Source organism: Phasianus colchicus, chromosome 4 (genome assembly GCF_987193195.1).
Source record: "Phasianus colchicus chromosome 4, bPhaCol1.hap1.1, whole genome shotgun sequence".
NCBI lineage: Eukaryota > Metazoa > Chordata > Aves > Galliformes > Phasianidae > Phasianus > Phasianus colchicus.
In genome coordinates, this window is record NC_143439.1 from 6,302,193 (window position 1) to 6,311,926 (window position 9,734).

The 9,734-nt window shown below is 37.0% G+C and overlaps 1 long non-coding RNA gene across 1 annotated transcript in view; it reads right to left on the reverse strand.

The window, feature by feature from the left end:
- The window catches only part of LOC149918023 (uncharacterized), a 35,528-nt gene extending 26,061 nt beyond the window's left edge, over positions 1 to 9,467 (reverse strand). Inside the window, exons 1-2 of the long non-coding RNA XR_016466303.1 lie at positions 9,089 to 9,467; positions 3,404 to 3,579 (exon numbers count right to left, since the gene is read on the reverse strand). This is a non-coding gene — a long non-coding RNA (uncharacterized LOC149918023). The remainder of the gene's footprint in view (positions 1 to 3,403; positions 3,580 to 9,088) is intronic.
- Positions 9,468 to 9,734: the final 267 nt, after the last annotated feature.

Consider the following 9,734-nt stretch of genomic DNA (forward strand, 5'->3'; position numbering starts at 1 on the left):
TTTTCTTATGATTTACTTATTAGCTGTTATCTGACCACTGCAACAGCCAACTTTCAAAATCAGTCAACTCCTTTGTTGTATGTGAGCTAAAAACAATAAATAATAATTTAAAAAATCATCCATCCTCATGAACACTCCTATTTAGAATCAGTCCCCAAAACAGACATACGTAGTATGTCCAGATTTGTTCATAAGCTCATTGTATTTACAAGTAAAGTCAGTTTAAGTGTTCACAAACACATTCTGAAAGCAGTCAGGAGTATTTCTAACGAGCCATATAAAATGCAAGCACATGCAGTTCTTGTTTGCTCAGCCTCCTGCATACCAGTGCAAGTGCATCTAAAATGTTTTCCTTTCCTCCCTCCTCTTTGGCAGCTTTGTTTTACATCTTCCTGTTGCCCATGGCTTAAGAATTATTGCTTTTCTCTTATTTAAAATTAAAAACAAAAAACAAAAAACAAACCGTTAGGTTATCAGGTAAAAGCAGATGCTAAAACTAGATTCTCCAATTATCACATGAAATATACCCATACATATGTATGACTTTATCAGGTAGTAACAGGTACTGAGTATTTATCCCTCCAGCCACAATGGCTCCACATTACAAATGTATTACTCTTCAGTATCTACTATACACCCTCCTCCCAGTAGTCTCAAATGGCCAAATATCACCTATCTCTGCTGGGGATGAGATTATTTTTTTTTTTTCCTTTTCTTTTGCTTCATTGTCACTACCTTCACCACAACTAATCATGCCAGTGTGGTGTCCTCCAAAAAAACACACATGTATTGATACCCACTCATTTCCAATTTTGCCATTAAGGAGAGTGTGTGTGTCAAGAGGTCAATAAACATACAAATTAGCAGTATTAAACAGACAAGTGAGGCTTCCAAATCAAGTAGAGATGCTTTCTGGGTCACCTTCAGATACAGTACTTTAAGCACCTCATAAATTTCATATGATGATGACCTTGGATGAAATCCACTTAGAAATCTCTGTAATCTAAATCTTTTTGTTCCTAGCCAAGTACGAAATTATTTATGTTTCAGTGAACATACAAAAACCTTTGTCCCTCCTTAATGAAAGGAGAAACTTCACAATATGAAGCTGAGCAAAATCCTAAGAAAATTAGCCACTAGACGAAGAACTGTAAGTATAGCATGTATACCTTCTCACTTTATCATAATCTGAGAGTACAGTACACTCATAAACCAGAGAGAGCAGTTCAAGCTTCCATTACAAAGTTCCTTTTCAGGTCATTGGCATATAGCACATAAGAGATGATTGAAAAATCCAACATCAAAACCAAAAGCCAGAAAACCGCATAAGTAGAAGAGCAGGCAAAGAAGAGAGAAAGCACTGGGATCAATGCTCTGACATCAGCATCCTACCCTCAGAATCCCATCATCTGGTAGCCTCTGAATTCAAACCATAGCCAAGCATCTCCTGGATCCATGAAGTCCTGGATGACTGAGGACTTGATCCAAAATTATTAGAATAAGCTCTAATAACAGCTCAGTTTCCCATAAATTTGTGTCTTTTCAGCCTCTATTTCTTACCTACAGCTTCCTTTTTCCCCTCCACCTCCTCATGTCACTCCAGTGAGCAAAAGCAGTGTTATGACTGAAAGCTGTAAATCTGCTAATGGAGTAGCCAACACATCTGTGCTAATTAGCCAGCTGGCTACCACTGAGCAGCATCTAACAGTTGGATTTTGTGTGCCTTCCTTGCATGGCAATGCTTCTGCTGCCATTTGTTACCAGAGGCTTCACTTTTATCAGAATACCATAACATTTTCTTGAAAGTGAAATTGCTTCTGCTTTAAGGATGCACATGCACAGCTCTACATGATGACACAGGAGCTGGGCTTTGGGCCTAATTCCTTTAATACAATGCAAAACAAAAGAAGCTGTACTTTTCTTAAACTCTTCAGCCATAATTTTGATGTATCTTTTCACTGAATTTTCACTTCAGTAAAATAGAAAAACAGCACATACCTTACTTCACAAAAATTGTACAAATATTTTTGTGTGTGTGTGTGAAAAAGACAGGTGACTAGAAAAGTAATTTATCTTAAAAGTGTAGTTTGGACAATGTCTAGTAAGTTAGGAAAAGGGCCATTTACAGAATCGTGACAGGAGGAACTGTTCGTTTAATTAATTCTCCCTGTTTGTAACCTTGTAAGTCAAGGAGGCTTTGGAAGATAACATATGAACGTTTAACTCAGGATTGAACTATGCTAGCATGGAGTCTGGGTTTTTTTTGCTCCTCCTAAAGGAAACATTTTCCATGCCATTTCAGTGAAGGCTGGCAATATCAAAAAACAGGCAAGCAAATCTGGCAGGCAATAAATAGCCTGAGCCATCAAAGAGAAACAAAGGGAAACCATTAACACTTGCATCCATCTTCAGCATTTTCTATGCACTCATACTCATCACTAGGCACTCCAGCCAGTGAACTCTTTCCCTTTATAATAAGAGGTGAGTCATATTGAGAGTGAAAACCTTGATCACAGCAAAAGCTGAACAACAGCTTTCTATCCCTAAACTCCAACTGCAAAAACAGATCATGAATAAGCTGTCAATTAATTAAACACAGATGACAACTTCCACAAAAAGTCTCCTTTGCACAGTATCCATTCAAGAGCCACTTTTCTTTTTCTAGAACTGTATACAAGTGAGCAAAAAGTGAAAGTCAGCTTACAAATGGCCCAGAATCCCCAGGAATATGCTCAAAATACAACCATACAGCAAGGCACTTCTCTGTCTCAAGCCTTTCAGTTGTTCTCCTTTGGTCTAGAATAGAGTATTCCAGTTCTTTAAATCAGGATTTTTCAATAGTAGATCAGAATTTTCTCTCAAAAAAATTAGAAGAGCATTCTGGTCCAAAGAACGTTTGTTGATTCCCATCTATTATCTTAACCTCTCTCTGCTCATGATCTATTCTCATGTTAAGTGGCATTACAGAAATCTTCAGCTTTCCATCAAGAATGTAACATCTCAGCTATTGCAAGATTCTCCAAGTGATAATGTGTGCATAATTAGTTGTCAAGAGTGAAATTGTCAGTCCTACAGGATTTCCAGCTCCTCACTAGGATGAACAGGGCATCTTTTTGAATTGAACATGGAACCATGAATGAACTCAGCATCCTTCTACAGTCTCCCTCCCTCAGAATGCCAAACTGTCTGCTTTTCCTAGATTTTTTTTACTGTGTTTACTAAAGTGAAATATGACATTTGCAATGCATTAAAGACAACAATTAGGTAATTACAATAGCGTTCTAATTACTCAACGTACTCTTGAATGCAGGCATAGAGTATTCAAACTGAGAATCTTCTGTGAAAGAAAATATTAAAGAACTGAAAAGAGAGGGAGAAAAAAAGGCCATTTCAGCTTTCTTACCTACACAATGGGGATTGATAGTTTTCCTCTTTATTAAATCAGATAGAAATATCCCCTGTCTCCTTTTTGGTCTTAAAGGAGAGTGGGCAGATGATAGAAAATAGAAAAAAAAAACAAAAAGTGTCTCTTCATCAGATGTGTGTAGTTCTTTTTGCTTTCATGTTGTTACTCCTATCCTGTGGAACAGAACAGAGCACAGGTAAAGTGAGAAAAAGTTTGTTTGTATCTGACTAATAGAACTCTAGGCTTCAAAACAAAATTGAGGAATTGACCTTTTGTTGCTGAATGTCAAAGTTATTTGCTCAAATCAAAGCTGATACATAAATGTCATCTTTAGAATATGATGGCAATAAACAAGCAGATATAATAAATTAAACTAGCTTTGTCTTGTTATCAATCAGTGAGAACAGTCATTTTACTCAAGCCAGTACGGCACTGCTGTGAAAACAAGTTCCATGTAAAAGGAAATGAGATTTGTTTCAGTAAGCAGGTAATTTTCTTAGAAAGACAGCTTGGGGGGGCTTAATGTTTCCATTTTATGCTTGCTATAATAGCTTGCTATCAAGAGCATGCAGAAAGCCAGGGACCAGCATGCAACACCCTGCTCAGCCTTAAACCTACAGCTGCAGCAGAAATACCTTCTCACTCCAAGAGGAATTCTCCCTGAAGATGAATGACTAACTTTCAGAAAGTCAGATCTTCAGAGGCCACAGCCATGAGACAAATTTGACCACCTACTCAAGAGAACACTTTACCCTTTCCGACAGGCTACATGCATTTTTTGTACTAAGGAGTCTTTTTATAAAATATCTGAGGATACAACACTTAGGATGGGAGTTTGGAAGAGCTCTGCAATCTGCACGTCCTGTGCTGATGCTGATATTTGGAATTTGGCGACACGTTAAAAAAGTACAGCACTCTGTCAGGTGCTTTTTAAAATTCTGCAGTAACAATTCCTTCATGTACATAACCCAGCGTTTTTATTATTAATGGACATGTTAAAATGCTAATAACTAAGCTAAAAGCTTAGTAATGAAATATGCATGTTGGTACATGAAGATGCCATTAAAGTCAATCCACTTATAATATGTCACATAATTTGTGGCTTTATAGTTTGTACCAGCTCTTGGCAAAGTAATTAAAGAACAATCAACCCTTTCTCACTAATTAACATTGTCAGTATGTCTATACAATATGTAAAATGTGATAATGAGATGAGAACTTTCAGCATTTGGGATAACTTGTGCTTTTTCTCTGGCCTGGAAGAATTTAATACAGAAACACCTGGAAGTGGAGGCATCTTCCTATGCAGTGGATATCAAAGAAGGATAATGAATGGAACAAGAGGTTAGAAATCAGGAGACATTAAATTATCTTCCTCATTATGCTTCATTAACTGAATCCAAGCTATCAAATAAAAAATATTTTTAGCACAGAGGTGAAATTTTTCATTCCAAATAACAGCATCAGGACAGGGTCAAGAAACACAAGCTTGAAAATACAGAGACTGGGCAAGAACTGAAAGCAATCTTTAAAATGCCTATCTGTTGGCAAAATGACTTCCCTTTCAGGAATAAATGAATAAGAAAATGCCTCAAGCAACTTCTAATGGTCTGACAGATTTAATTTCAGTTCCAGGTGAGAAGTACAAACATTGTTTTTTAATGACATCACCAGAGGACGAGCGTTGCCACGTTCGAAAGAAGAAATCAAAACCCCATTGTTCCTTTTCTCTACAATGCCTGAAAACGAAACTGACACTGAATATATGTGTTCCATCTAGTGGAACAAACAGTGCCTCCACATCACCATCGCCAGATACATATGGGACCTATTGCATTTCAGACCACATTTTCTTCAGAGGATATGGAAGAGTGGTAAAACTCACAAGAGAAACTGCAACACTTCAGCTTAAGCACATCACAAAGAAAACACAGATTCATAATTTCAATGGCAGAGTACTGTGACAACACAAATAAGACAAGGAACTCAAAACCCACCAGTAATTTGCTATTATGAGGACAGCTTTATTCTCTAAATTCTCTACTTCTATTGTTTTTAGATTTGAGAAAAATTTTCATGTTTTCCTATAGTTTGCATTGCTATTTCCTAAATATACAATGGTTTATTTATTGTGTAGCACTCAGATTTTTTTTTTGCAGTTTCTTCTTTCAGTGTACCTTGCAGACAAGTCATGAGGCTAACTCAGTTTTTTCCTATCAAATGGCACTGGTTGCCTCCTCTTTGAAGATGTCACGCTTAAACCATCTTCTTTACAACAGACACAAACAGACCTAAATCCAAACAGTCAAACATTCCTCCACTAGGGTTACAACTTTGGGAATGTTTATATGTTTGAATTGCACATTGCACCTTATCTGGGTAACTGAAGGAGCTATAACAGTGAACTGCTTTTCTAACAGGAACTGGGCTCTGAAATCATGTTACAGAACAATACGTATGAGTCGTCCTGTATTTCCTACAGTAACATTCTAAAAGTTATGACATCCAAATTAAGTCCATGACATATTTTAGTTTTTTACTGTATGGATTTGTCCTTTGCCTTTTTTCAAAAACTCAGTCATAAAAAGCAATATTGATCTTTCTATCCATCTATCCCTTATGAAGAGAGATTTAATATGCTTTATTTGTGACCTGTCTCCAGGCTTGAATTGTGAAAACAACTGCCAAGCATTAACTTTGCATTCAAATTACATCCATGTTTTACTCAGGAGCTTTTCATGCTTGGAACTGTTAAGTCTATTTATAACCAAAGGTTCAAATACAGTGCTATGTACTTGGGATAACCAATGAACTGGAAATTAAAAAGCTGTCCTTCAGAGCAGTAACTAACAATGGATTTGGAGTGTTCTCCCCGGGTTTAATGCAAAGTTAATGTATAATAAGAGGGTTATGAAGGAATCTTGGTAAAGAAAGAAGGGTAACAATGTTCGTACAGACCTAGAGAGGAACAGAAAACTTTGCAATACTTCCCCATCTATTTCTGAATCTAGAGATTGCGTATGTAGTAAGTGCTAATGCCAGAATGTGTGCTACAATACCACCACCTCCATTCCACCTCCCCTTCCCCCCAAAAAAGAGATAAAGAAAGGAAGAGACCATACATTTAGCAATTCACCATATCACAATATTGAATAATAGATAAAAGTAAGTCATCCTTTTCTTTGGATAGCTGGAGGACTGGCAGTGGGATTCATGGCTTACTGCACTGCTGCCATGCACATCTGCTGAGGGCTTTATGTGAGTGCTGGAAATTGCAACTAAAGGAGATAAGGCTTTTGGTTTTGGAGGATTACTGTTTTCACCCAGGACTTTGACAGGAGTAAACTTCCATGCCCATTAGAACTTTATGTTCAAATAAATATCTAGATGTACATTTTTGGAATTCCTGGGTTCTTATTAATTTTAACATGCCCTCAGTTACAACATGCTTAGCTATTCATAAGCACAAAAACACAGCATGAAATGATGCTGACATATTTTTGGAGAACACGGATAGCATCTAGTGAACGAGGTAAAAATTCAAAGAAGCTGAGGTTGGGTAACGTGCAAGGAATGAGAAATTAAGGTTCCTAGAGGACAGATTTTACATAGAGAATTGAAAAGATATCTTAAGTAATGCATATTATCTAAACAACAGTCTAAGCAAGGCAAAGGTCTTTTTCCAAACACTAGCAGGTAGTTAAACCCTTGCAGATTAACCTCAGTATCAATTCATTTTAGATCACAGATGATACATCTAGCAGTACTGCTATCTTGCCCTCAAGATAATTAGCTCATAATTTTCAAGATCTAAATCTTATTTCCAAGCACACTTAGAAGCCTTTGCTATCTGCCAACAAAAAATAACATAGACTTGAAAAAAAAAATGTATTGTTTGTCTATCCGAAATTGCAAGTTGACAAGTTTGGCATCTGAATATACTATTCTTCTTATAGTGGGAGGACAAGATAAACAGAACTTTTCATTTTAATTAGCAGATACAAATGCAAGCACTGAAAAAGAGCACTTAAATCAGAGAAATTAAAAACCTGTATCAAAACTGCCACCTAGAAAGCTAGGGCACTGTTTCCATTTTGTTTGCAGTGCCTAGGAAGACTAAATGCCTCAATAGGTACCACTGAATTCCATGCTTTAAATGAAAACAGCAAATTATCTAAGCACTCTAGGGTTTCCCTTTTCATTATTAAAAAGTCAGATACACAGGCAATTTAATTATGTCAGTAAATGCAGTGTGCATTTCCATGCACAAAAAGAATAATTTAGACCATATATTTTTAAACAAATCTATTTCTCATTGTTTCAAAAATGTTTCTGAATGCTAAAAGTAAGCCCATGTTATTCTACTCAAGTTTCTTTAAGCTGATTAGACGGTCAAATATTACCTATTTAAATGAGATAATGACTGTGAGATTAATCTAAGGCAAGGCAATATACTATAGATGAGAAAGCAAAGGGTTGTGAGATGATTGCACGTTACCAGGGCAATAAAATCAAGAGAAAAGAGCTATGTACCACTAGAGGTTTGCCAGTGGGAGTGAGAGTTAAATTTGAGATAATTTAATGAAATATTTATTACTGACTGCAAGATATGGCTTTTGCATTACCCCAAATGAGGCTCCCTTGAAAGGTATATTGATTAAACCGTGTGCATTATCGTACTCATGTTCATAGCAAACTCAAATGGTTTCTCAAAGTTTTTACATAATTATGAAGCTAGTACATGTTTTTATAGTTACGATACGCTTCTGAAAGTGTTTTATTTATAAATGTGAAATTTCAGTCTATAAAATGCAAAAAATGTCACCAAGTAAAGGAAAATATACAAATGCACATGGACAACATTTACAATAGGGCTTAGTTTAGTACCAATAAAGTGTTTGGCAAGTAGCATTTTATGTGTACTTTGTGCATCATAAGAGCTATACTGATTCATTTGCTGGTGTAATTGCATCTTATTTCAGCAAACCCAGGGCCCTCACAGACTCTTTTCATTAGTAGACAGAGCCTGCTTTTGCCGTTCTTTCTACTTACAGACTTATGGGAACAGAGGTGGATTTTCTGAGGACTCAAAAAGGGCACAGTTATATCAAGATCCTCACTGCTGCAAAATATGAGCATCCCACCTTGTCAGTGTGCCTATTCTCATAGGACTCTCCTGCTGCTCTTTAACATTTAAATATGACCTGAAGCACAGTAAGCCAAATAAGTGCCACACTCAAATAGGGATTGCCAGTATGCATTTATACTTTTAGGAATAGTACCATAAAGGACTTACAGGAGTCCATCGTTTTTTGGCTATCTGACGTAAAAAAAGAATGTGAAAGGCAGAATGTATTAATGTATTAAAAGAGCATCTCAAAAACTTTAAATGCTGAGCTGTGTTTAGAATAGGTTCTGAATAAACTAAAAAATTACAGAAACAACTCAGATTTAGGAGAGTTGCCAAAGGACTGGAAGATTTCTATCTTCAAAAAAGGTGAGGAGAAGCCAGGGAACTACAGACCTCATCTCGATCCCTAAGAACATGATGGAGCAATCCTGGAAACCATTTCAAGACACACGAAGAAAAAGAAAATCATCAGGAGTATTCAGTGGACTTCATGGACTTGGCATGAGGCACTCTTGAGCAACTTGATAAGCTTCTACGATGCAATGACTGACCTGGCAGATGAGAGTGGAGAGCAGTGGATATTGTCCACCTGGATTTCAGTGAGAATTTTGACACTGTCTTCCGTAACATCATCACAGAGAAGATGAAGGATGGGCTGGATGAACAGAATGAGGTAGACTGAAAATGGGATGAACGACAGGGCTCCAAGAGTTGTTATCAGCTGTACAAGTCTATTTGGAGGACACTAGCTCACAGCGTACCCTAGAGATCAGTAGTGAGGCATACTGTTGAGTATCTTTGTTAATGATGACAGGGCAGAATGCAGCCTCTGCAAGTCTGCTTGATGACACAAAATTGTATGGAATGGCGGATAAACCAGAGGGATGTGCTGCCATTCACTGGGACATGGACGGACTGGAGAAGTGGGCTGACAGGAATCTCATGAATCTCAACAAGGTGAAATACAAAGTCTTGCAGCTGGGAAGAAAAAAGAGATACATGCTGCAGCCCACTCATCTTCTGAGTCATCACTGCCTTTAATTCAGACAAAACTGAAAACACAGCTTTCTACAAAATATTGCATACATTACACAGAAATAAATCGTGAGACTTAAATATAGCTTCCATCTCAAAAATCTGCCCTACATAAACCTAGACTTGAAAAACAACATTTGACAGCATAACACAAGTCGAACA